The sequence below is a fragment of the Myotis lucifugus genome, unplaced genomic scaffold, assembly GCF_000147115.1.
Source record: "Myotis lucifugus unplaced genomic scaffold, Myoluc2.0 scaffold_11, whole genome shotgun sequence".
NCBI lineage: Eukaryota > Metazoa > Chordata > Mammalia > Chiroptera > Vespertilionidae > Myotis > Myotis lucifugus.
This window is the reverse complement of record NW_005871059.1, coordinates 2,825,245-2,851,685: the sequence shown is the minus strand read 5'-3', so window position 1 is coordinate 2,851,685 and position 26,441 is coordinate 2,825,245. Positions and strand designations below refer to the sequence as shown.

At 37.9% G+C, this 26,441-nt stretch overlaps 1 protein-coding gene across 6 annotated transcripts in view; it reads left to right on the top strand.

Moving 5' to 3' along the window:
* Window positions 1–26,441, top strand: part of HS3ST5 (heparan sulfate-glucosamine 3-sulfotransferase 5) — a 236,801-nt gene that overhangs the window by 65,704 nt on the left and 144,656 nt on the right. For 5 of the 6 annotated variants that reach the window (XM_006084374.3, XM_014451810.2, XM_023750146.1 and 2 more), the window contains one exon: window positions 21,509–21,699. The gene's annotated coding sequence lies outside the window, so the exon portion shown is untranslated. Of the gene's footprint in view, window positions 1–20,944; window positions 21,116–21,508; window positions 21,700–26,441 lie in introns of those variants that run through there. The other variant, XM_023750143.1, reaches the window with a different exon arrangement.

The window sequence follows — 26,441 nt, the reverse complement described above, 5'->3', positions numbered from 1 at the left end:
ACACTCCCAGTGCTCACACCTGAGGACTAGACACTACCGCTTATCCCCAAGCCCCTAGCCACAGCTGAGAAGCCTTCCTCATCGTCCTTCTTGCCTTGGTCCTCCTTTACCCTCAAGGTGTTGAACAGCATTGGGCTGCCCTGCTAACAGTTACCACCATCCTGCTGATCCCGCTGCTGCTGCTGATGTGGAGCTGGAAGTTTTTTTTTTTTTTTTAATCTAAAAGCGAAATAAGCCAGTCAGAGAAAGACAAATATCACATGATCTCACTTATATGTGGAATCTAATGAACAAAATAATCTGACAAACAAAATAGATCCCGAGACACGGAAGCATGCAACAGACTGAGGATTCTCAGAGGGGAAAGGGGGGGAGGGGGAGGGAAGAGATTAACCAAGAACTTATATGCATATATGCATTACCCATGGACACAGACAATGGTGGGGTGAAGGCCTGGGGAGGGGACCAGAGTGGGGAGGAGGGGATCCATGGAGAATAAAAGGGGGACATCTGTAATATTTTCAAAAATAAAGATAAAATAAACAAAAATTCAGATTTCTGTGAGAACTGGTTGGGATGCAGGATCCCAGCAGGGAATCTGAGTCTTTAAGATCTGGAGCAGCAGAGGAATCTTCATGCACTCCCTGCAGGGTCAGAGCAGTTCTCAAAAGGAGAGCACAGGAGCCCTGACTGGGTGGCTCAGCTGGTTGAGCATCATCCCATACACCAAAAAGGTTACAAGATCAATTCCTGGTTGGGGCACATACCTAACTTGTAGGTTTGATCTCTGGTCAAGGTGTGTATGGGGGGCAACTGATTGCTATTTCTCCCTCACATCAATGTTTCTTCCCATCTCTCCCTCCCTCTCTCTAAAAATAAAAATAAATCAATAAACATATCCTCAGGTGGGGATTTAAAGAAAAGGAGGGCACAGGAGATGAAAGCATCACCCCGGACACCATCTTTTATTTGCAAGGGAAATAAGGAAAAGTGGTTGGGAGCCTCAGCATTTAGTGGCTCAGTTGCTAAATTAACTGCAAGGCAGATTCAAGAACATTTGGATTTGGACTTGAAGTCCCTAATCTATTAGAAAGAGATTCATATAGAAAAAAATATACAAATGAAAGGATTAAAAATAGGCAGGAGTATGGACAAAAGTTACTGAGTGTCCAGGACTTTGATAACAAAATACAGGGTTGCCCCAGCCAGGGTATTCCTATAAGCTTCCTGTTAATTCTAATCCATTCCTGGGTTTTGTTTAGCCTGTTACGTGACAGCAGCAGAGGTGAACGGGTCAGACTGTGAACCCCGACTTCCTGGGTTCCAGTCCTGCCTCTGCTCCTTCCTGAGCCTCAGTGCCATCATCTACTAGTATAAAAAGGGATGATGATAACAGTACCTCCATCATAGAGGTAGTTTATGGATTAAATGAGTTACTTGTCAAGTTATTAGAGTAGAACCTAGCATTTGAGAAGTACCTAAGAAGTACCTCAGAAGTTTAGGGTTTTGTGCTTTGTTTTTCCCCCCCCAAAAAGTCTCAATTTTCCTAGGTCAAAAGCCTGGTATATACCTGACTCCTCTCTTTCCTCAGCCCATTGCCTCCCTCAACAAGCACTGCCAATTCTGCCTCCTACGCAGAACTTGACACCATCTACTTTCAACTTGCGCTCTTGACTTGCAGTACCAGCCTTCTCACCTGGTCTGTAACCCCAGCCTAGCCCCCTGTCGATATGAATCTCAATGACCAATTCTCATATGCAGTAAAGATTACACTATTTTCCACAGCCCAATCTAATTACTATTTTGAAACCATATTGAACCTGCCATGATGGTGAGACATTTAAACACATTCATTTGGGAGGTTTGGGGTCTTCCACAGTGTCTAGACTTCCCGTGGGACAGGGACAAATGGGAATCCGGTCCTTGGTCCACACTGGTGGCCAGGAGGCACCCACTACTCCGTGTGCACTGTTCTGCAGGCTGTGGGGCTTGGCTCACTTGGGTACAGAAATCATTTTCCTTCTGGAGCATTGGAAGGGGACCTGTTTTCCATGAGGCAGAGCTCAAACCCTCCCTTGTACACTTAATTTTCTCTTCTCTCTCTTCTATCCTTCTCTTCTCCCTTACCTATCTCGTCCTTATCCAGAGGACTGCCTTTCTGGCTTCGCATTCCTATCCAAACATTTTTCCTATACCTTCACATTCTTTTCCTGTTACTTTTCTCACACACTCTCTAAATTGCCCTAAGGCAATTTTGGATCAGAAAAGCCAGAGTGAACATTTCTATTTTTCACCTGGCCATATTCCTTCCCCAAGGCAATGAGCCAAGAGTCTGTTGTCTGCTTAAATGGAGAAAGGGAAAAAGAATTACAGGGAGAAAAAAAGAGGTTAACATCTGAAATAGTGTCGAGCTGCACATTCAATACACAGAAGCCAAGCATCCTGGCTGCAAGACCTGCAGCACCAATGGAGCCACGTCATTCCTGTTTACAGGTTTCCAGTGGCTTCTAATTGTGTTGAGTGTCACATCTACACTTCAGACCTGGTGTACAAGTTCAGACAAGTTAGCACAAGCCTCAGCCTTCTCCACTCTCTTTTCTATCACTCCCTCTCTCTTCCCCGATATTGGGCCACATTAAACTTCTTTCTCTTGTGAGAAGAGCTATGCTGGCCCCTGAGGTTTAAATTACAGTGTTTGATAGTATTTGCACTTAAGATGCCTCCACCCCACACAAAACAAACAAAACAAAACAAAACAAAACAAAACAAAACAAAAACCCAGGAAGAAGCAACTGTTCTCTAGATCTTTGTTGATCAATCCAGGGTACATGTAGCTATTGAGCACTTGAAGTGTAACTTAGTCTGAATTAAAATGTGCCATCATTTCAGATTTCTACGATTTAGGATCAAAATACATAAAAAATCTCATTAATAACGTTATAATGAGCACATATTGAAATAATATTTTGAATATATTAGGTTAAATAAGAGATGATTTAAATATTTTTCACCTGTTTCATTTAACTATTTTTAAAGTGTATTCTGGAAAATTTTAAATTGCATAGGTGGCTTGCTTGCATTATATCCCTATTGAATCTGCTCTAGATTGATGGAGAACAACCTAAAACATGAAAGCTTAGAAAGAAAGGATTAGGATTCTGCACCCATCCCGCCCTCTGAAGACCGGGGCTGATGGTGCTTTAATGTAAGCCTCCACAGGGTCAGCCTTAAGTTGGAGGAGCTTTATAGGCAGATTATATTTTTTCCAAAAGAAAGCATTCCTTTCCATTTCTAAACACATTCTGCTCACAGCATTCTGAAATTGTGATTAAGAATTCTAGGTATCCCTGCAATTATCCTGAAATAATACAATTTTCTCTAGCAATTATCTAGACCTTACACTCTCCCCCTCAGCAGATGTTCTAAAGCAATTAGTGAGAACCCTACTTTGACTGCCATGAATCCTGCCTTCCCGGTCCCCCAGAGTACAGCTTGTCTTCTGTGGGTCACCATAATTTCACACTCAGGCAGTCAGCTGAGGGAGGAACAGGGCCACCTTAACCCGTGGTTAATGAGAAATCCTCGGTGGGCGAAGTTTGTACAGAATCGATTCAGTGCATTAACTCTCAAACCTCTGCATTTTGACTAAGAAGAAACACAAGCAATAATCTGTACAAAGGCATAGCGGGACTCATAATGTGAGAGCAGGAATGCATTTTGGAGAACAATCTTAGCAGCCCTCTTGTTTTACAAATAATGGAAGTAAGATCTAGCGAGTGCTCTTAATGGAATTATCAGTCGAAAGTTAGAACCCATGACTCCTAATTCCTAACTCGTTCAGTCAACAAGTATTTGTCGAGCTACTCAAATGTGCTAGGGTACTCTTCAGTTACATGCTTTTCTGCTATAACAGAAAAAAGAAAAACAATGAAAATCTGATTTAAAGAGTAAAGGACATTGATTGTCACTAACGAAATCTGGCTCGCTTCAGGCTACACTTGGCCAGTACTCAAATGAGTGCACTAGGTTGCCTCTGTCTCAGTTCTCTGTGCCACTTCAGGGTTGGCTCCTCCTCCATTGTTGTCCCAATATAACAATTCAGCAGCTCCTGGGGTTATGTGCTTTCAGGTGCAAATCTAGCACAAAAGAGAGTCTGCTAAGCTCTGAAGATAAAAACAATAAAACTCAAAGACACTTGGAATGGATTCTTGCAGCTGATTACTAAGTTGAGTCATGTGTGGCCTACAGATGAGATGTGCTGACTACGTTAAGCCAATCAGGGGCCACTTCCAGAGTCAAGAATGGTGTCATATGTATCCAAAATACATGCTGAGAATTTTGAGATACTGTTAGGCTGGGGAAATGGGGAGGATAAATTCTGGGAAGCAATACAGAAGTTAAGCAATCTTTTCTTCAGGTCCTCACAGCTGAGCTTTTCAATAACCTAATAGTTTTTACACTCTGCTCCATAGAGTCCTAGGAGTTCCCGAGGTGTATCTCAGGGTTTGAGGGTGTCCAGAACACTAGAACCCTTAGCCCCTTACTTCTGACTTCAAACAGAGCTAGTCCTCTTTTGTCTGTTTTACATATTGGGGTTCTGTATGAGATTTCATTTAGAGAAAGTGCTTCACTGCTGGCATGCAATTATAAAACCACCGTCCCATGTTCATGTTATTGCAGTGGTAGATGTTAGGGCGTACTACCCCTGTCCTCTCCTGTTTGGACATGTTGTCTGAACTATATTGTTATGAGTTTTTCCCCCCATAGCTTGAAGCAAATGGCCTGCACCTGCAGAAGATAAGATACACTCCCCAACTGACTCAGGCGCTCTCCTCTGCCTGACAGAATTGTACACCCACCAGACATCCTGCTATCTTCCAAGGGTGCCCTGTTGTTCAGCTGTGAGGACCTGAAGAAAAGATTGCTTAACTTCTGTATTGCTTCCCAGAATTTATCCTCCCCATTTCCCCAGCCTAACAGTATCTCAAAATTCTCAGCATGTATTTTGGATACATTTGACACCATTCTTGACTCTGGAAGTGGCCCCTGATTGGCTTAACATAGTCAGCGGGCTGGTGCAACCCTGCCCCAGTCCCTATATAAGAGAACATACACACTCCCTCAGTGCTGACGCTGACACACTAGTCTCAGCCCACTGTGAGAGAATGTAATAAAAATTTCTTAATTTCCCATAGCGTCTCTTGGCCTGGCTCCTGTTGGCTCGAACCTAACAGTAGAGTTATCTGTATTGTATGCTTTTTATACATCACTTTTTCTTTGATTCAAGAATTTATCCCTTTTGCCAGAGTGCCTCTTCCAGGGTTAACTGGATGGAATCAGAATGTCCTGAAGGCATTTCTTGGAACGTAGGTCTTCGCGCTGAAAATCCATTTCACAGGCTCTTGTCTCATGCTTCTGATATTTTGCTGATAGTAGTCATTTCATAGACATTCTTCCCATTCCCTGCTCCACTTACGCACTCTAAACACTTTGAGAAAGGTTTCTGCCTCTCTAAAACTTCTAAATACTCAAATTTCAGGTCACAAGTATACAAGTGAAATTCTTAACAGATGAGTGAACCTGCTGCTGAGTTCCACTAGGCAGGTGTCTTCCAATGATCCACCTGCTTACCTGGAAGGAAGTCAGACCTTACAGTTTGATAATTAACACAAAATTTAAAAAGGCCAAACAAACTTTAGCCCAAAAGAAGGCAAAAATGTCCCTTACTTCATATCATAGTTGGCAGTATTTTTGTTATGGTCATGTACTTGGTGAATTCTCTTTCTCTGCTAAATTTTTATGTCTTTCATATTCTAGTCAATGAAATGTTAAATTTAAAAATATATCACATTTCCTGTTGACTCTGAAAGGATTCAAATCTTAGTGCATTTATTCGTATTCAGTTTACTTCTGTCCCATTTCATCATAATAATGTATTTGGCCCATAATTTCTTTTTTAATTCTGGAAAAATATATTTTCTGAGAAGCATTTAGGGGATTCAAAATATTTCCTACAATTCAGTCTTAAACAATGAGTAATATTCATATCATAAATTTTTGTGGAAGGTGCTTTTATATAAATAGTATTATTTCCTCACTTAAAAATTAGATAAGAATCATGAAAATAGATAAGAATATACAATTATTTTAGATTCATATTGAGTTATTTTTACATTATTTATCTTTGTCTTTGATTTGGTGTAATAATTTTCTTCAAGTTCTTTGAAAATATACTTCATGGGAAATTTCTGTGCATGGAATTTGGGGAAGTGTTTGGAAACAATAGCTATAAGGAAACGAGGGAAGCAGGATTGGCCAGATGGAGAGGTTCATCTACGGGCTGTTACAGCAGAGATGGCGGATTATCATGGAAGCTCTTACCCTAACTGGGTCTTCAGAGTCGTCCTAATTTGAGTCAAGGGTCCTGGCCTTTACATGTCATATTGACCAGTCCTTGGATGCAGACTAAGTCTGGGGAGGAGGCATGCCTTGGGTAAGGCAGTTCTCTTCAGGCAAGAGCAGCCAACACTCTTAGGGTGCTTCACTCTGAAGGGGGACATCCACTACAGTACAATGCCCTCACCCTCACCCTCACCCTGGCCACCAGAAAGGCGCTTCGAGGGGCAGAACAATAGGAATTTATCTGAGCAGTGCCAAGGATTCCTGTTCTGTTTCATTCCTTGTCTGCCATTCAAACGAATGATTTCTTGAACTTTGAATGCATGGGTAAGTAAACTAAAATACTTTCATTGATACAATGAAAGTACAACTAATAGATAGTTGATGGATAAGAAAAACATGTCAGAGGTTCCCCTGGGCCTAAAAGGGTAATTATTGATTACAAAATAAGTGCTAAAAGAAAATTAATTTTAAAAATGCATAGATACAAGGCAATGAATTTCTAGAAGTTGCCTTTGTCTGGTATGTAATACACTTCTTAAGTAGGGAAGCAAAAAGAGGGACTCACAAGGAAGTTATTTCACGTATTTCATAGATTAAAGGAGCTAGTCTTAACAAGATTCTGGAAAGATAGGTATCACTCTTGTTGTCAGCAGGGACCAGCAAAAGTATCACAAATTTCCTCACATGGCATATATACAAAAAAAATTTAAAAATAAATCAGGTAGACACAAGATGGAATAAAAATATCCTCAGTCTAACATTTCTGCTTGGGATTGAAATAGCTGATACTATACTACAGGCAGTCTTCCTTTGCACTGTATTGTGTTAACTGAAACCATCGGGAGTAAGGACGGTCTTATTAACTTTTACTTCAGTTATTGCAACTTTATATTTCTACAGATTTGCCTCTTTGAAAATTATTAAATTATCTGAATCACTAGACATTTGTTTCTTTTTTTGTTATGTATTTACTTGGGGTTTTTTAAATTATTTTTTTATTTTTCAATTACACTTGAGATTCAATATTATATTATACTAGAGGCCCAATGCACAAAATCCATGCAAGGGCCTTGGCCCTGGCTCTCGCCTGCCACCACCACGGCTGGGGGTCTCTGCTGCCTCTGCCTTAGCCCCCACCCACTGCAGCTTTGTCTGGAAGGAAGGACATCTGGAAGGACATCCAGCCTAATTAGCATACTATGCTATTATTATTATACTAGAGGCCTGGAACACAAAATTCATGCATGGGGGTGGGTGTCCCTCAGCCCAGCCTGCACCATCTCCAATCTGGGATCCCCTGAGGGGATGTCCGACTGCCAGATGTCCCACAGGGATCGGGCCTAAACCGGCAGTGGGACATTCCTCTCACAATCCGGGACTGCTGGCTCCTAACCACTTGCCTGCCTGCCTGCCTGATTGCCCCTAACCACTTCTGCCTGCCAGCCTGATTTCCCCCTAACCGCTCCACTGCCAACCTGATTGATGCCTAACTGCTCCCCTGCTGGCCTGATCACCCCCAACTGCCTTCCCCTCTGGCTGGATGAAGCTGAATGCTGCAGGGACTGGGTGAGGCAGGGCTGAGGGGACTGGGGGACTCCGGCTGGATGAGGCAGGGCTGAGGGGACTGGGGGACTGAGGTTGGATGAGGCGGGGCTGAGGGGACTGGGCGCCACCATCTTGTGGCTGTGGGTGCCGCCATCTTTGTGAGGGCATGGCAGTCAATTAGCATATTCCCTCTTTATTGGCTGTGGGCACTGCCATATTTGTGAGGGTGTGATGGTCAATTAGCATATTCCCTCTTTATTAAATAGGATATTAGTTTCAGGTGTACAGCATAGTGGTTAGACAGTTATAAAATTCACTAAGTGATCCACTGGTAATTCTAGTACCCACCTGACATCATATATAGTTATTACATTATTATTGACTATATTCCCTATACTGTACTTTATATTCTTGCGACTGTTTTATAATTATTGATGTGTACTTTTCAATCCCTTTACCTTTTTTCAACCAGCATATGGCAACCCTCAGTTTGTTCTCTGTATTTATGTTTCTGTTTTGTTTGTTCATTTATTATTTTTTTAGATTCATCATAAAGGGGGTTAATATCCAAAACTTATAAAGAATTCATACAATTCATAGCAAAAACTAACAAAAAACAACAGTTTAATTAAAAATGGGCACAGGACCTGAATAGATACTTCTCCAAAGAGGACATACAGATGGCCAATAGACATGAAAAGATGCTCAAGATCACTAATCATTAGGAAATGCAAATTAAAATCACAATATCATCTCACCCTGCCAGAATGGCTATCACTAATAAATCCACAAAGAACAAGTGTTAGTAAGGATGTGGAGAGAAGGAAACCCTCATGTACTGTTGGTGAGAATGCAGATTGGTGCACCACTATGGAAAACTATGGAGTTCCTCAAACAATTAAAAATAGAATTACCTTATGACCCAGCAATTCCACTTCTTAGTATTTATCTAAAGAAATTCAAAACACTAATTTGAAAAAATATATGGACCCTTATCCCTATATTCATTGCAGCATTATTTACAATAGCCAAGATAGGGAAGCAACCTAAGTGTCCATCAATAGACAAATGATTAAAAAAAACATGTGGTGCACATATACAATGTAATATTCAGACACAGAAAAAGAAATCTTACCATTGATGATAACATGGATGGACCCAAAAGGCATTATGCTAAGTGAAGTAAGTCATAAATTAGCTTCTTGAAAGAAGAGATCTTGTCTGGTTTTCTTGTTAGTTTATCCCTGCAGCCTAACGCAGTGCCTTACCATACAGAAGGCATTTAATAAGTATTTGCCGAATGAATGAACCATCAACCAAATGACGTAGTGCACAGCAATCTGGTGACCATATACTCTTCTCTTAGATTATCTGGTACATATCTAAATTTTTCTAGATGAATTTTGAAAAACTAACAGAACTTTCTGTGGCAAACTTAGTAATTGTTTCTTATTTAGAGACACACAGTATTTATAGCAATCCTTCATAATATTATATTCTAATCAAAGATTATTTGCTCTCCCATTTTCAACTATTTGCTGTCTGTCTCACTCCAAAAAAGATCACGATCTATATGAATAAATACTTGGTGTATCCCATAGTGAATATTTCATATATTATTATTTACTAATAAAACAAGTCAGGGCTTTCAATCAGTTAGAAAAATAATTTTACTGTTGACCTCAATATCAAAAACTAAAATTAAAGTTTCTTACTCTTCTCAGTATTATTCATGCTCCCATAGACTGACCTATACAGTGAATGAAACCAGGTCATGGTAGAAGATTAAGGTTTACTTTTTAATTCAAAGCTGTTGTTGGTTTTTTGTTATTTTTAATTTTCATTTTGCTTGGGGTTTTCGTCTGTATGAATAAGACAACAGTTTCTCTTTGAAGGTGCTCCTGGTATGTGAGTAGAGCAGGACACACAACCTATGTTCTTTTCAGTGACTACTAATTGGTAAATAATGCCCAGCCTTACATTCAGAAGGTATAAAGTCTAAACAAACCACCCAGTATAAAACGTGTTACTGGGTGGGAAGATGACTTTCCCAGGACTCTTAAGTCAACAGGAGGAGGAAAGTTTGTTCTTTTATCTCTTAATAGAAGCTCTGCTGTATAAATGCTGCTTAAGCTATCATGAAAGCCACTTTTAATTTCCCTTAGCTTAAGTAACTGGCAGACAGACTATTTTATTGTCTACTAAAGCTGACATAAGTAGAAGAGCAAATTGTAGTAGGTCTGCTTTGAACATTGTTGTTGAAGCCCTCTTGGTTATACTTTAATGTTTGCAATATGTGCATATAGTGCTCGATGGATTACAAATCTTGGCTATGACTATTCTCACGTTAGAGCCTCACAAAATACACTGTGACTTGAGCAGAGATGAAATCTGACAAATTGCAAAACTTCTGTGGCTCAGGCCACACCTGCAAATGTTCAATAATTCCCTTGGGTAATTAAGTTCCCTTTACCAGGAATCATGGACATGATTCAATGCTGGACAAGCACTCTTCCTACAAAATAATATTAAGACACTAGAGGCCCGATGCACAAAAATCATGCAAGGGGCTCAGCCCTCGCAGCCCTGGCTTCGTCCGGAAGGTCGTTTGGCTGTCTGGTCTAATTAGCATATTACCCTTTTATTGTTATAGATTTTATTAACAGAGAATAGAATACAGCACACATACCAGCATACGGACTGCTGAACGCTGGTGATAGCCAATGAGAATTCCCAGGCTAGGTCACTTTGTAAAATTCCTTCTTCTATTTTCTAAATTCCTACATACAAGGCCTGAAGGTGCATGCTGCTACATGACAGGGTGGGACAAAAGTAGGTTTACAGTTGTTTGTATGGAAAATAAAACAATAATTAATAAATAATACTACAGGAATAAACTGTGTTTTGCATACTCACAACTCTAAACCTTCTTTTGCCCACCCCAGTATATAAGCAGCCGCTTCTTGGGGGTCATGAGACTTGACAGAAATATCTTGCCTGGGCCCTTTCCACAAAACTTTGACTTTTATATTAGTACAAAGCACACACTAAATCTGGCTGTAGCATAACTAACCTGGTTTGGACATCACATATATGCAGCTTTCCTTCCCAACGTATGTGCATAATGATTGACTTGCATGTGTGTGGCTTTCACTGCTGCTCGTACCAGGTTTGCTTACATTTGCCTTGGAAACGAGGCCACTCTTGCTGATTGCTCTGTGCCAGGGCAATCTATCAGGTGCCCTTGCTTCAGTGTCCAGGGCTCCCCATGACGAACCTTGAAACTGTGCTTCAGTGTCCTTGCAGGACTATCTGTTCTCTCAGCGTGTGGCTGTCCCCACACCAGCCCTCCAAACCACATCTGCGCAGTTACCCTGTTGTCATCTCTGCTCCTCACCTGTGGAGCTCCAGTGAGGCGATCTGTGCTCGCAGGCTGGCTGCATACCAAGACATTGTTGTTGATGATGATCCTCACTTGCCATTTAATGTTGAGCATTATTCACAAGTCCATGAGAAGAACCGGGTGGATTTTTTTAATCCATGCCTGTTTCAAAGCTATGGGCTAGGTCACACCTTACTTTCTATTCTCTCTCAACCCTCATTTTTTAAAGACAGAAGCATGATGCTGTCTTGGTTGTGTTCTAATTTTTAGAAAAGCACATTTATCTTCTTAATCTAATTTTATTCTTATAGGCATTCCTTGCAAGATGCTGCCGACATAGCACCAGCTATCAGTTTTGTATTGTAATTTCAAACCCTAGATTTCCAGTGCCTTTTCTGTACAGTTCTCCTCAGCTCTTTCAGGATGAACAGTATCTGAAACCTACCTGTCACCTTGTGATTCACTGGTCCTATTGCTGGTGACAATGAGAATTCTGTCGGGCCATGGTCAATTCCAGTGCAGTAACCCCATGTTTTTACACTTCACAACTGAAAATAATATGTGACATTACTTTGATCATGGGTATACCTCTGCTGTCTTCTCCTCAAAGTAATTTAGGATAGTAATGGAAGAGCATATGAGGTGACCTTTCAAATATTTAATTTGAAGAGTCCGCAAAAGTGGCCACTTCATTCGTTGAGTTTCTAGCGTTGGACTGTGCTCCACCTTGGGAAGCTCCTCATCGATTATGGCTGGTAAGGAGCATAGTTTCTTTGGCTTTCATAAAAGTAACAAACTGTAAAGAAAACAAAGAGCTTTCTTTGTCAATTAGCAGCTGCTTACCCAGTTAGCCACTGCTTCTGACTGGAGCACAGCTTGGGGGTACAGGTCAAATTTTACATGGACCGCAGGCCAAACTGAATTTTCGTGAAGAAAATACTGCGCACCAGCATTTCAACTAACATTTATGTCTGAACGATGTGCCAGGCATTTTAATATTTACTGCCTTCTTAGTCCTGAGAACAACCTATGAATATATATTATTTTCTCCATGGTATAAATCAACTTGGGATGGTTTAGTAACTGTCTAATTATGCATCTAATAAGTGATATGGGAACTGAATATCACTGTATATCTACATGTTCTTCCCACTCTGTGACACCATTCCATAGTAAACTTTTTGTGCAAGATCGTCACTGACAGAGGCTGTGACCTACAGAAGTGAGTCTCAGGAAGGTTGTATTATTATTTTTTTAATTAATTAATTAATTAACTCCAGTTCTCCACCTGCGTTTTTCAAATCATGTAAAAGAGAATTGAAACACAAAACCTGCAGGACCCTTTGCTAAGAACCTTCCTTTTCTATCCCTAACAGCCTCCCTTTCTCTGAGTCCTCTTAGTTTAAACAAAAGGCTTCCCCATCCCTGACCTCGTGCAGCTTTTCTGTCTTTTAAAAAGGGCGCTATTCCTCTAATCTTACCCTTTAACTTTTCTACCCATAATTCAGTTCTCCCTCATTCTCAACATTTTTATTCAGCATCAAAAAGCCCAACCCACCCATAAAACAGTAGGAGGACCCTTCCAGGAGCGTGTTGAAGGCAGAGTAGGGGATGACTCGAGTGGACAAAGCCCAGTACCATTTTCAGCAAGCGGTGGGATAAGATAAAGCTGGAAGTACTCACATTTCAACACCAACAAAAGAGCATCCATAGGAAGGACCTTTTGTAACAAATCTACCACTTGCTTTAAAAAATAAGACTCATGCTATGCTACTCAATTCCAATTAAGTCTTAGCATCCCTGCTGATGCTTGCCTCAAAACTCCTCACGGTAACTAATGCGTTATACTTCTAGGATGAATTTGTCCAGCTCCAGATAGAATGTCTTCTCTAGTTCTCCTACTTGTCTTATGGCCAAATATTTTTAACTAAGGTTAGAGAGAGTGTCATTTTAAGTGTGGCTGTAAGGTCTCCAATGTGAATTGTCACATTAAAAAGCAAAAGCTCAGTTCTGAAGATTACACGTCTATATCAGTTAGATATTTCAAGAAAAGGCTGGATAACAAACAACCACAAAGTCTCAGCAGCAGGCAGTAATAACCATATATCTAGCTCACAGGTCTGTAGATCTTTGGGGTTGGCTGATGTAGGCTGCAGTGGGCTGGGGGGCTGTAATTATCTCAGCTGTGTGCTCATATGGCTGGGGGCCAGCTGGGGATTAAGCTTGGCTGCACAAACTTCTGTTCTACATATCTCCCATCCTCTTCCTGTCTGGGTAAATTCTCATGACAATAGCAGAAGTGATGGAGAGCAAACTCAATAGTGCAAGCACTGCTCACGCCTTAGTCGCATCATGCTCTCTAATGTTTCATTGACCAAAACAAGTCAGATGATGAAACTCAAAGAAAGGGAGGAGGGAAAGACATTCCACTTCTTTATCACAACAAATTACAAAGGGTAATGGATGCTGGAAGAGGTAAAGCCACAGAGATATTGATAAAGTCTACTGCACCCATTGACCTATTTTTCTTAAGTGTCATCCTATGAAAAGTTAGATATTGTTCATTCTGGTAGTGTCAGCTGTAGATGCATGCACCTTTCATTCATTCATTTGTTCTTTCATTCCTTCATTTATTCATTCACTCATTCTTTCAGTGCAATCTAAAGAAAAATTAATTTAAATGGTGTACTCATTATAGATCTTTCTAAGGCATTCACTTTTAACCGACTTTTGGGGGGAAATTGTTGTGATGATACAATGAATCTTGGATCTTGTCATGCCACTCACTGTGCAGCAACTCCTCTCCTTGTTCTAGGAGTTCTCTATTACACACCCCCTTGCAATCTTTCCAACCTAGTTTAATTGGCAACATTTCAACATGCCATTTCAAAATCTCATATGGAGAGCTATCACTGAGCTCCAAAGTCTGGCAACAAAACGGTTGCTTTTGCACAATCAATATAGTAAAGGAATATTACCTGAGATCTTATTACTAGGTGGATAGATTTCCACATTATGACTTTTTCTAATAAGAGCCCAGGATCTTTCATGATAGAATATTTGAATGGAAAGTTGTCTTTCCCAGGACTTATCTGCTTTTTAAAAAATTTAAAAACAAAACACAAAACTCTGGGTGGTTGTATAGAGAATGCATAATAAAAGTAGATAAAAGGGAGAATATTGTTTTAGAAGTAGTAGAAGGAATAACAGAAGCAGAGAATAGAGAAAAGGGCAGGGAGGAACATTGACAGTGTCTATTATTGACCTGATTAAGGTTATCACTGCCTAAAGGAAAGTTTGGACTTTTCCACACTAAACTGTCCAAACAAGGTTTATCAAAGAGGGTAATTTTAGAAAGAAAATATTAACTGCATAAATTGAAGATAAGCATCCTGGCAGGAATATAGAGAGATGTGTTCTTTGTAGTCTAAGAAAATCTGATGTTTCTTTAAATATTTGGGCATAGCTTATAGAATGGAAAGTGGTTTATTTGAAATCCTGTGAATTACCTCGTGATTTCTTTTCTCTGTTTTAATCCTGTTCTGGTTATTGCAAGCCTTGTCAGTGGTGATTCATGGCTTTGATTGTGGAACCCATGGTTATAAAACCACTTTGGACAAATGCCCGCATGCTTCCTTGTTCCTCTGATGACGGGGCAGGGCCCAGTGATGGCACGTGGAGTAACACTTCCAGGGAACCCAGAGAACCTCTGGCTTTCAACGCCTGTGTAATCAATACTTTCCTCCCACTGGCAGAGTTTATGTAGTTTGGGGTGATATAGTAGAGAAAATAGGATTCTTAGCTCTGAGATGCTGATTTCATATGATATTACTGAAAACTACAGTTATGCTCCATGTTTTCATCCCAGACACTTTAGGAAATGACTATAATTACATAGAGAAGAGAGTCCAGATTACATGGTGGGCTTTTTTACTATTTAAATTACAAAAGTATATTTGTGCTTCTACTCCAGTTTTTCATGAGGACTTAAATCAGAACAGCAATATCAGTCTTGTGCTTAGTGACAAAGTATCATTTCAATCATTCCAAATAATACTTTTCATCACCAGCGGACGTCCATCTCCTCTCCCCACTACCACATCTGACATTCTTGCTTTTAACACTGAAATATTTTGGGTCATTTCCTTTCATCAAGATATTTTCAGATGGGGATTTAAAATAAATTGAAAATAAACTAGTGGCAAATTAATACTTTATGAATGAAAGGCAACTGTAATAGGATGAACATTGTGAGGTCAGAGTTAAAGAAGGGGGAGGTTGGCACCAGAAACATCATCTTTAACTCGGGCACGGAGCATGGTCCTGTGAAAAGGAACAGGCTCCACTGAACAACTCATAAAGTCACTTGGTAAAGAATTAAAAATTGCTGATGGAATTGAGAGCAAGGGTGTGTGTGTGTGCAAGGGTGTGTGTGTGTGTGTGTGTGTGTGTGTAAAACCTTAAGAATTGACTTAAAAGAGTTTAAACTGAAATCAATGAATAAACTGTGTGGTTGCAAATTATCTTAAGAATCTTTATATGCCCAGGGCTTCAAACAAAAAGGCACACCATAAATATTTACTGGATGAATAATGAATGAACGTTATCTCATGAAACAAATTTGAGTGACTATGGATTTACCTTTTTATGGATAGTAAGCCCCTTCAAACTAAAAAATGATCTTAGAATTAGGCAGACTTTCAGAAACAGCCATTAGCATTCTGTCCCTGCTGCCATACCTCAAAGATCAGAAGGCCTACCAACTGCAGAAACAGAGGCCAGAGCTAAATACAGGGAACAAAATAAGGCCACAGTTCTCATCTCCTAGTTCTAAACCCTAACTTTAGCCTCTTACCTGTGGCCTGAACAGAGAAGTATCAAAGAGAGGAGATGGAGCTCCGATCTTAACTTGCTTATTACTTACGCTGTACATCCCTCCCTCCCAACGAAACCCTATTCCAGTTTCAAGACTCATGCCAGAGATACTCAGGATCTTCCTTTAGCAAAGCAAAAGCCAATCATATTTTCCTAGGAAAGAGTGTTCCCAACTATCAGATAAACACAAGGCTACATTTAGGACACGGGAGAATTTCATTCATTCAATAAGTAATCATCAAGCATCTTCTTCAAAGAAATAGATTTGTCTCCTTTATAATTAGACCAACCCTCAACACTTTTGTAGCAATGAACTTTATTTCCACTATCATGATTATCATTTTGCAGTTGCTAAAATATGTTGAAAGTAAAGGAATAGTGAAAAGCTTATAATTCTCAAATTCTATATGTAAATAGCACCTCGTAACATTTTTATTAAATGTTGACGAGCAGACAGATACAATACTGCCCTTAGAAAGCTTATATGTTGGCGGTGCTTATATTTTGTTTCTCTGCTGCTCTTCCCTCTTCCTACCCTCCCTGTTAATTAATAATTCATCTGATTTGCATGCAGGGTGTCACTGTTCTCATTTTAGTTGAAAATCAGGACCTCACTAATGTAGAAAACTACCATCAGACTAGAAATGAGAGTCCAGATTAATAAACAAACATTGGTGTGTGTGGAGGAGAGAGAGAGAGAGAGAGAGAGAGAGAGAGAGAGAGAAGAGAATTAAATGGACTTTTCCTATAAATTCCAGAATCATAGGCCCTTAGGCACCAAAGGTGCTAGGAGGATATATAGTCAGTGATTCTCAACTCAGGCTGCATGTTCTCATACCTGGGTAACTTCTGAGGCTCCAACCCCACATTAATTAAACCAGCATCTTGGAGGTGGGCCTGGGCATGGGCAGTTTTTAAAACCCAGGTATATTCTAAAGTACAGCCAAGGTTTAAAGACTCCTGATTTGGTCCTACCTCTTTTCATATGGATAGACAAACTAAAAACCATTTAGGGAGAAATTATTTCTCTCAGGCCATTGGAAAGCCTGGGTTTTGGTATGGGCATGTTTTTTCAGGTCTTTACAAAAACTGATCATTAAAACATGAATTTCTCTATTCTTTGTACTATGGTGATAATTAGTACAAATCATACACAATTTACATAACACCCACTTATAAACATAGACACACAATTCAACTATCTAATTAGGTAACTAAGTCCTTATTGGAGACTTGTCATAGTTTGAAAAATTGTGTAAATGAATATAGTTGTCTTTATAATTCATAGCATATCTTTGTACTTAATGAGGTTTTTCTTAGTTAAATCTTTATTCCCAACTACTTTAAACTGTATTTTATTTTATTTTGATTAATAAGAGTTGAAGGTAGGAGCTATCCCTTCAACATTCTATCCACAGTAGAATGTTTGGCTCACCAAGGATGCTTAAGGCATGATGATGATCACTACATACAAAATTTTGCGTGAGTGCGAAAGAGAAAAATGTTTCTAGCTTTTATCTACTATCGTTTTCATTTATTTCTGGCACTGGCAAGACAGAAGATTTGCATTACTTCTGAGCACGGGCATGATGCATTTAGATACACTTTCCATCTCTCCACAAGATAAAATATATGCCACATAACAATCGGTACTGCAATTTTATGCTGAATTGAAATATTTTAAACTTTGATGGGTCCAACAGACATACACATACAGAAAAGATAGATGTCAAAGAATGGGAAATGTTTAACTTTTTCTATCTTCCACACTGTTAACAATGGGCCCATGTTATCAATGCTGTTTTCTCAGAATGTTTCTCAGGAAATGAGTTACACATACTTTATATGATGACTTTAATAATAGGTCTACCTATGCTAAAATGATATGAGATATTTTCTTGATTCATATAAAATGACAAGTTATAAATATGTTTCAAAAACTCTTCACAACAATCAAACACTAACTTATTTTTGGTGAAAGGCAAGGTCAACTATCCTGAGAACTGTAGGAAATTCATACATTAATTTATACTACTGCATAGCATCATGTTTACTGTTTCTCAATCTATATGACATAAAAATTTATGAAGCATGATTCCTTCTGTTAATGTTATCAAGGGAAAGTTCAAAGAGTCCAAACTAAACAAAAGATATTAGTACTGGACTGTTATGAAAATTGCTCCAAACTGGGGCTAGGTAAAGTGGCATCTAACCCATAGGTTGATACTCAACCACTGAGCCATGCTGGCTAGGCCATACTCTTAACTTTAAAAATCCATTTTTAAATAAATACAAAAGGTTTGAACTGTATTTACAGAACATGAGTCAATTTTATTAAAAAGAGGCAAACACAATCTTGTCAATAGATTCAAATATTAACAAACAAAATGGAAAAAATTGGCAAGTAAAATAGACACCTGAAAATCATTTTTCCCCTTATAACAGAAAAGAAGCATGAATAGAGACACAGCATAATAATCTGGCCTTCCACCATGCAGTCAAGCTCATTTTTTACTTATATTAAGGGGAACAAAGTAAACAGTCTACTTCAGGCTATTCCTTGGAGCTTAAGTACTGGGGGACAAAAGAAATAAGGACTATACCCTGGTGGGATTTCTTATTTTGCTTGAAAAGCAGTTGAAGATTAAATCACAAATCACTAGTTGTCTAAAATACCGTTTAAAACTCTAATTATAAAATAGCTTACTCTCTGATTTTTAACACAACTATTAATGGTCATTCTTGAAATGCATTTCCTGGAGTGGGGTTCCTTTTTTTCATTTCTTTCCTTTCCTTTTCTTTATCTTTTTAAATTTTAGAAACTTCCTAACAGATTAAATACCCTGAGAAAACTAAGACACATTTATAATGGAACAACAGGTCTATAGAAACCCAAATTCAATGATCTCGTCTATAAATATGCCTTAGGCAAACTTCAACTACTTTTTAAGTAAAAGGTTAAACCTGCTCAAGATGTTTATTTAGGCACAAAATCTGTATTGTCTACTCTTACATTTCCTGGCCTCTCTTCCTTCTAGATTCCTTCAATCATAATTCTCCCATTCTCCAACTTGGGAAACATCTGGCTACAGTAACGCAGTCCGAAGCGGCCGTGAAATGTATGCCTGTGTCCTCCAGGATTGCCCCGTGCTCTCACAGTCCCACTGCTTCATTGCTTTTAGGCTCCCAGCGTATGTTCTTATTTTAGGCTACGCTAAGAAATATTTCTTTTATTTTGGGTAACGTCAGTATATAGCATAGGCTAAAATTCCATGCCTACCTTTGACTTTCTGAAGTTCTTCTTGCCCTTTTCAGGTAACTATCCAATAACTAGGGATTAGTTTGTACTTGAGGTAACTATTTTTCAAAATAATCAGTTTCTACTCAAGAAAATGTCAACTGTTAATGATTTAAAGTATTGAATTTTTGCTTATATGTTTCAAAGAGAAAAGATTTCTAAAGAGAAATATAAAATATTTGCAAATGACAGTAAAAAAACAAACACTGTTTGTTTGTCCTCATAACTCAAGGCCTATCTGAAAATTCTTCATGGCATGCAGAACAGCTCCTGTATAACTAAGTGCAAATTCTATAGAATTGTGATCATAAACAAGTTTCCTATTTTTAACTTTCATTTTTTGACAGCATAATAATATATTTCCCCTTGTTTATTTAACCTTATAGGTAAGTGATAACTTACTCTATTGTGAGAGAGAATGAACTTCCGCCTTCAAAAACAAGCCAAAGTAGAAATTTCAGTATCAGTACAATTGAGTGCCTTTTGGACCCCTACTACATTCATAGCATCCTGCTACAGGGTACAAAGAAATATGATATTTCTTTGCCTTCGGTGGACTTATAAGTAATTCAGAAAATAAAGTATACAGGAAAAATAAAAATACCAAATGGTTTATGTTCAGGAGTTGTTAAACCAGGAGGTTGAACCAGGAGGTCACAGTTCCATTCTGGTTAGGGCACAGGCCCGGATTGCAGGCTCGATCCCCAGTGTGGGGCATGCAGGAAGCAGCTGATCAATGATTCTCTCTCATCATTGATGTTTCTATTTCTTTCCATCTCCCTTTCTCTCTGAAATCAATAGAAATATATTTTAAATGAAGGTATTTAAAAAGAGAAATAGTTGGGGGGGGGAAAGGGGTAAGTGGGGGACATCTGTAATACTCTCAATAATAAAATATGTTTTTAAAAAGAGAGAGAAATGGTCACTTTATTCTAGGGAAATGAGCCTGGAAAAGTAGGTAGGGGATAGGGCCCAATCATGACAAAAAGGTAGACTTAAGAACAAAGAGAAGTAGAAATGAATGAAATAGGAGATACACAATAAAAATAAATAAATAAATTACAAAGATTTTTTTTGGTTGCCGGTTACAGAAATACCAACCCAAACAGGACTACTCATGTAACCCCATTCTGGTCCATAAACTATAAGAAGAAAGGAACACTGGGAGAGTGGACATTTGATTTCCTTTTCTTTTTTGTGAGACATATCAAAAAAGAAGAAAGTTGAGAATATTTTTTAGGCAGCCAAGCAGTAGGGTCTTCCATAAAAACCTGTTGTTTCACAGTGTACTCTGTGCTTGCATGTGTATGACACTTGCTGTTTTGTGTTTGAATTTGTATTTATCTGTATGTGTTGCTTCTTCTACCACTTAGGAGAATATTTGCATGACTGATCACCAATTTTAAAAATAGGTATTTTATTCTTTTTTTCCATTAGCCAAGTCTGCTTAACTTCTTCAGCAAAGATGCTAGAATTTCGGTTTCTCTGAGTAAGCAACATATTGACTAGAAAGGATATTATCTTCATTTGTGTCTAATTACCTTGGCAAGCATTACCCATGTGAAAGAAAATATAGCAAAAGTAGCTGATGATTCCATGGGGATTTAGGAAAGGTATTATGTTTTATCTTTTTATGGGGTATGATAGTCTCCTGTAAGAATATATTTCCAAGAGATCTCATCAACCTTGACTTAGGAATTCAGCACCAAAATGTAGCACCTGCATATCAAAAAGAAAATTAGTAATTACATCGCTGGATGCAATGTTTGGGAAAAAATAGTCAATTAAAGCAATATGAATTCAACCTGAATCTTCTGCAGGCAGCAGCATCGTGTAATTCTGACTTCACAATGACATGAAATTTTAAATGACAACTGCTAAATCAGGCAGCAGCAAGCCCAGGCCAAGTTTAAATTTAGTAACACTGCTCGTTTACTGAAAATAACCTCTACAACAGAGACTCTGAATTTCAGGTAACCAACTACTTGTTTTTCTGTTCTGTTCAGAGATAACCAGGTGCCCAGAGGCCTCAGCATTGTCTTCCCTTCTCAATGGCATTTCTGGTGTCCACCTAAGGAGTCTCCTTCCCCAGCCTTGAAACATTCGGAAATTACACAGAGGACCCACTTCCTATCTTCTTCTTGAAAATTCCCACCATACATGTTCAGAACTTTCTGAATAAGCATAGGATTTTAAGGTAAGTGATGTTTGGAAGTGACTCACATTCTTATGTAACGCTTAGTTACATCAAAAGTGATATTTAATATATGTTAATAAAATACACAAAAGTGAAAGTTATGAACTATAAGAAAATAGTTCCACGTTCCACAACAAAAGAGGGAAATAAAATACAAAGTTTAAAAGTTGTTATATGTCATGTCCATGTATATACAAGCAAGGCACAGTGGTGATCTCGGTATCTGATCATTGGTTTTGAACAAAGTAGTTATAAGATACTATTTTGGTCCTCAAATTTAAATGTGCATAAGAGTCACATGGGGGTAGGGGGAGGCCCTTAACATGCTGACTCCTGGGCACATTTCACAGAGAGATTCACCAGGTCTGGGAGGTAGCCCAGCAATCTGCATTTTTACAGTTACCCACCCCCACGTGATCCTGATGAGGGTGGGTCTGGAGCTTGTGAGAAACAATGAGTTATATTAAATGGGGTTTTATGTTGTTTCTTTCAGTCACAAGAATAAACAAGAAAGGAGTGCTTTTAGCACAGAGGGGCTAAATGAGTGCTTCCTTTATGACCCCTTCAAATTGAATTCTTCCTTTTAAAGGTTCACTACAATGAGCTCATTCCCAGGTGTCCCCATTTCTCTCTCAGAGTGACAGTCCTGCCACTGCTCTCTTCTTGTTTCTCTGTTCTCTGTAATGTTGTGATTTATGCAGATGTTTATGGCTATTGATCAAATTCCAAGAAATAACTACATGTTGAAAATAATGAGTTCTTGCCAGGGTTGGCTAAGCATTTCTACATTTTTGAGGGGTTTTTTCCTCTGCATATTGAAAACTCAGCCATAGATTTTAAAGAACAGATCTGCTTAATACATAGTTAGCTACTCTTCCTTTGCAGATAAAAACTTATAAATCAGGTGGTATATTTATAACAGGCTATAGGAACATTTATTGAGTATCACACATTTGTATTTCTATATCTCATTTAGCACCTCTGTTTTTATTATTTTCAAATTTAAGTTTATAAAATGTTTGCTTTTTAATTCCAGTTGAAGAAGTGGTTAGTAGGGACATATTCAGATCTTAAATTGTGATGATTCCTTACAACTACAATATGATATTATTTTTATAGTAAAAAGTAAAGTTTTTAATTAAACTCCTTTGATTGAATATCTGGCTTATAGACATTTTCTTCTCTCCTTATCAGTCTTGTTCATACTGTGTAGAATTTTTTGTTCATAAAATATCAAAAGGTAAAAGTAAACCCTTAATAAAAAAAAGTATATTCTTATAGTGCCAGTTAGCTACACATATTAGCTATTCAACAATTTAAAATAAATTTATATAGTCATATGCATAAAATAAGAGAGAGCTTTTTCAAGTAATCAAAATTAGAGATTTACATAATTGGGTCAACTATAATAATAAATTTTCACATATATTTGTTGTCAGAATTGTTCTTAATCATAAGATTGCCATACCTGATAATAAACCCTAAAATATGTACTACACAATATCATAAAATCCTCAAGTATGTAGTACACAAGTGTGCGATTCAATTAAGTTTCCAAATTAGACTTAAATTAGTACAAATCTGTATTATTTCAATTTCAGGAAAAACAGAAGCTTCTGTTCTGTTCTTTCTTTTTCGCTTTTGCTTTTTTTAGTAATCAGTAGATCATCTTCCATGTCATTAATTAAGAAAGGAAAACAGAAAATGTAGGTGTATTTCAGGCTGGGCCAGCTTTTTCTGGAAACCTGATATTGAGGGGGAAATAGGGTTAAAAGTAAGATGCAGCTTCTGAACAGTAGAGCCATCTGGGACCATTCAGTAGGGAGAAAAGAGATTTAAATATGTAAGAACCTCTAGGGAGTATTAGTGTTATTATGAAACTATAATAATGACATTTGTGAGATAGCCTAAAAGATTAAAATGTGTTTATTATTCTCAATTTAAGAAGCTGGGAAGTAATTAAAATTTATGTACAAAAAGTATAATTATTGACATGGGAAATGCTCATAATATACTGTATATGAAAACAAGTTATAAAACCATATTTAAAAAGCTACAGAAGCACAGGAAGAAAAATTGAAGGAATAAACACCAAATTATTATTAATGGTTATGCTCCATTGATGAAACTATGGTTGATTTTTATTAGTGTTCAGGGTTTATAAAACTTTTTCTAAAGTATGTATGTATGATTATTATTTTGTTAATCCTCACTTTGGAGGATATTTTTTCCATTGATTTTAGAGAGAGTGGAAGGGAGGGGGGAGGGGAGAGAAGAGAGAGGGAGAAACATCAATGTGAGAGAGCCACATCAATTGGTTTCCTCCCCAATGTGCCCCAACCATGGCAGGGAACTTGCAACTCAGGTACATGTCTTTGACCAAAATTGTACCTGAGACCCTTTGGGTCTAGAGTCAGTGCTCTAACCACTTAGCACACCATCCAGGGTTAAAGTGTGTATTATTAATGTAATTTCAACATATTTTTAAGGGATTGGAAAATATTCAATTATCTGGTTAATTCACTTCTATAGAACTATTAGGTAGTTTCACTAACAGTTATTTAAAATAGCCTTAAAGCATACTTTTCATCTTAAAGTATTAAACTGATTTGAATATGAGAGTGATAGCTATTATTAGATCAAACTGGTTTTTAGATGTAATTCTTCATTTGTGGGATATTGCAACAGAATAAATTTCTCAAGTTTTGCACTTTATTAAGCACTGGTAATTTCAAATTATTAATTTCAAATGATTAATTTCTTAGAAATAGTCTTCATTTCTTGCATCAGATAATACCAATATGCTTTCAAGAGTTTTCTAACTATAACAGTTTGCTCCATTTGGAGGATGATTTTGTATGTTTGGTTACATTAGTGTTAATATGTCTTTGTTCTTTAAATCTCCAGTGCACATACGGTTAGTCTCACCATTATTACTACCAGCTGCAGTTGGCCTATGAATTTGTTCATTCTGTCTGAATCCAAAGTAATTAGCTCTTTAGTTTAATGACAATATTTGTTAATGGGTTTTTAGGGCCAAATTCTGTTGTTAGAGAGTGGGTGGTGCATTTGAAGACAGAATCTGGCCCTTATGTTTTAAGCATAAGCTGTGTAATTTGATTTCAAAATGATGGTTTAGGGAGTTTGGAGTAGGAAAACTAACTCTACATTTATTTGAAGTTTCCCAGTTTCAAGAAACAGAAAATGAAAGTGACAATATATGTAACTGAACAACAAAACCACTGAAAGTTCTCTGATACAGCTATCCTGCATGTGTCATTCCCTACATGTTTGGAATAAGAAATGAAATGATAATTTTCAAGCAGACATTAGATGAATTATCCTATGTGACAGGGAATAAACATTTGATCATTACATTTTTTCCACTGTTAGTGAGATATAATGGACATATAACTTTGTGAATGTTTAAAGTATACAATGTAATGATTTGATACACATATATACGTACAACAAAATTGTTATCTCAATAAGGCTAGTTAATACATCAATCACCTCATATAATTAAGAGAGTAGATCTTCAATGTTCTCAACACACACACATACACACACACACACACACACACACACGAGTGATCATTATATTTTTAAAGGACTCAGTGAAGTGGAAAGGATTCCTGCCTGGGAATCACTGGGGTTCAAGTTCAGACTCAGCTTCCTGTTAGTGGCATAACCTTGGGGAAATCTCTTGACCTCTCCCTGGGCCTCAGTGTCTTCATCCTAAAATGAGGACTTTGCACCTGATGCTGACAGTGGGCCTTTCTAGCTCTGACATAACTCTAACTTGTTTTAAAACAGTACTCTGAGGAAGGCATAAGGAAAATGCAATGACATGAGCTAACTAAATAAACAAATCATTAAGTTCACTAAAAACTACTTTGGAGATATTTTGACCTTAAGAACTTTCCATCAATGACTTGTTTCTTTTATCCTGGAGAAGAGAATGATTTAGAGAGTTTTAAGTTTTCAAGGAGACCAATTTTGGCAAAACTTAAAAAAAAAAGAAAGAAAAGTCACGTAGTAAAAGTTGAGATATGCGACAGTGAATTCAGAGATCGTGAATTCACCATCAATATAGGAAAGAAAGTGGGTACCATGGATTATATGGGCAGCCAAACTTCCTTTCAAGGTATAAAAGCTCGAGGCAAATGTTCTGAACATAGAGGAACTCAGGAAATGATGCGATCATGAGCCCTTCTTGAGGCAACTATTAGGGGACAAAAGCCATCAAACAAAGAGGTGACTGTAGAAATCACTACAAAAGGACTAACTGTGAGCATTGGATGTATTTAACTCTAAACAAAATCTAAAATAAAATGCAGATCAGGGTAACAGAATAGAGCATAAAAGTATAATATCCGGGAGCACTAAAGCAGCTAACACAAAGTTGGATACAAAAGAAAGAAGTTGATGCATATACTAAATTAGCTGATTGCTTTATTCGCAATATCTCGGAATACTGGATGTCATTTAAACCAACTAAATCAAGTCATAAAAGTATAAGCATATCTAAGAGTAGAAAACAAAGATACTAAGAAAGGTCACGTTACTGCCTAACATTAGGTGGCAACGAATGGGGGGAGAAAGAGGAAAATGTACGCTTATTTTTCTATCACATATAATAAGGAAATATTACATAATCTAAAGATGTAAAAGTTCAAGGTTATTATATAAAGTTACCAACTTCATATATGGGTTATTATATGAACTTACAATTTATAAAT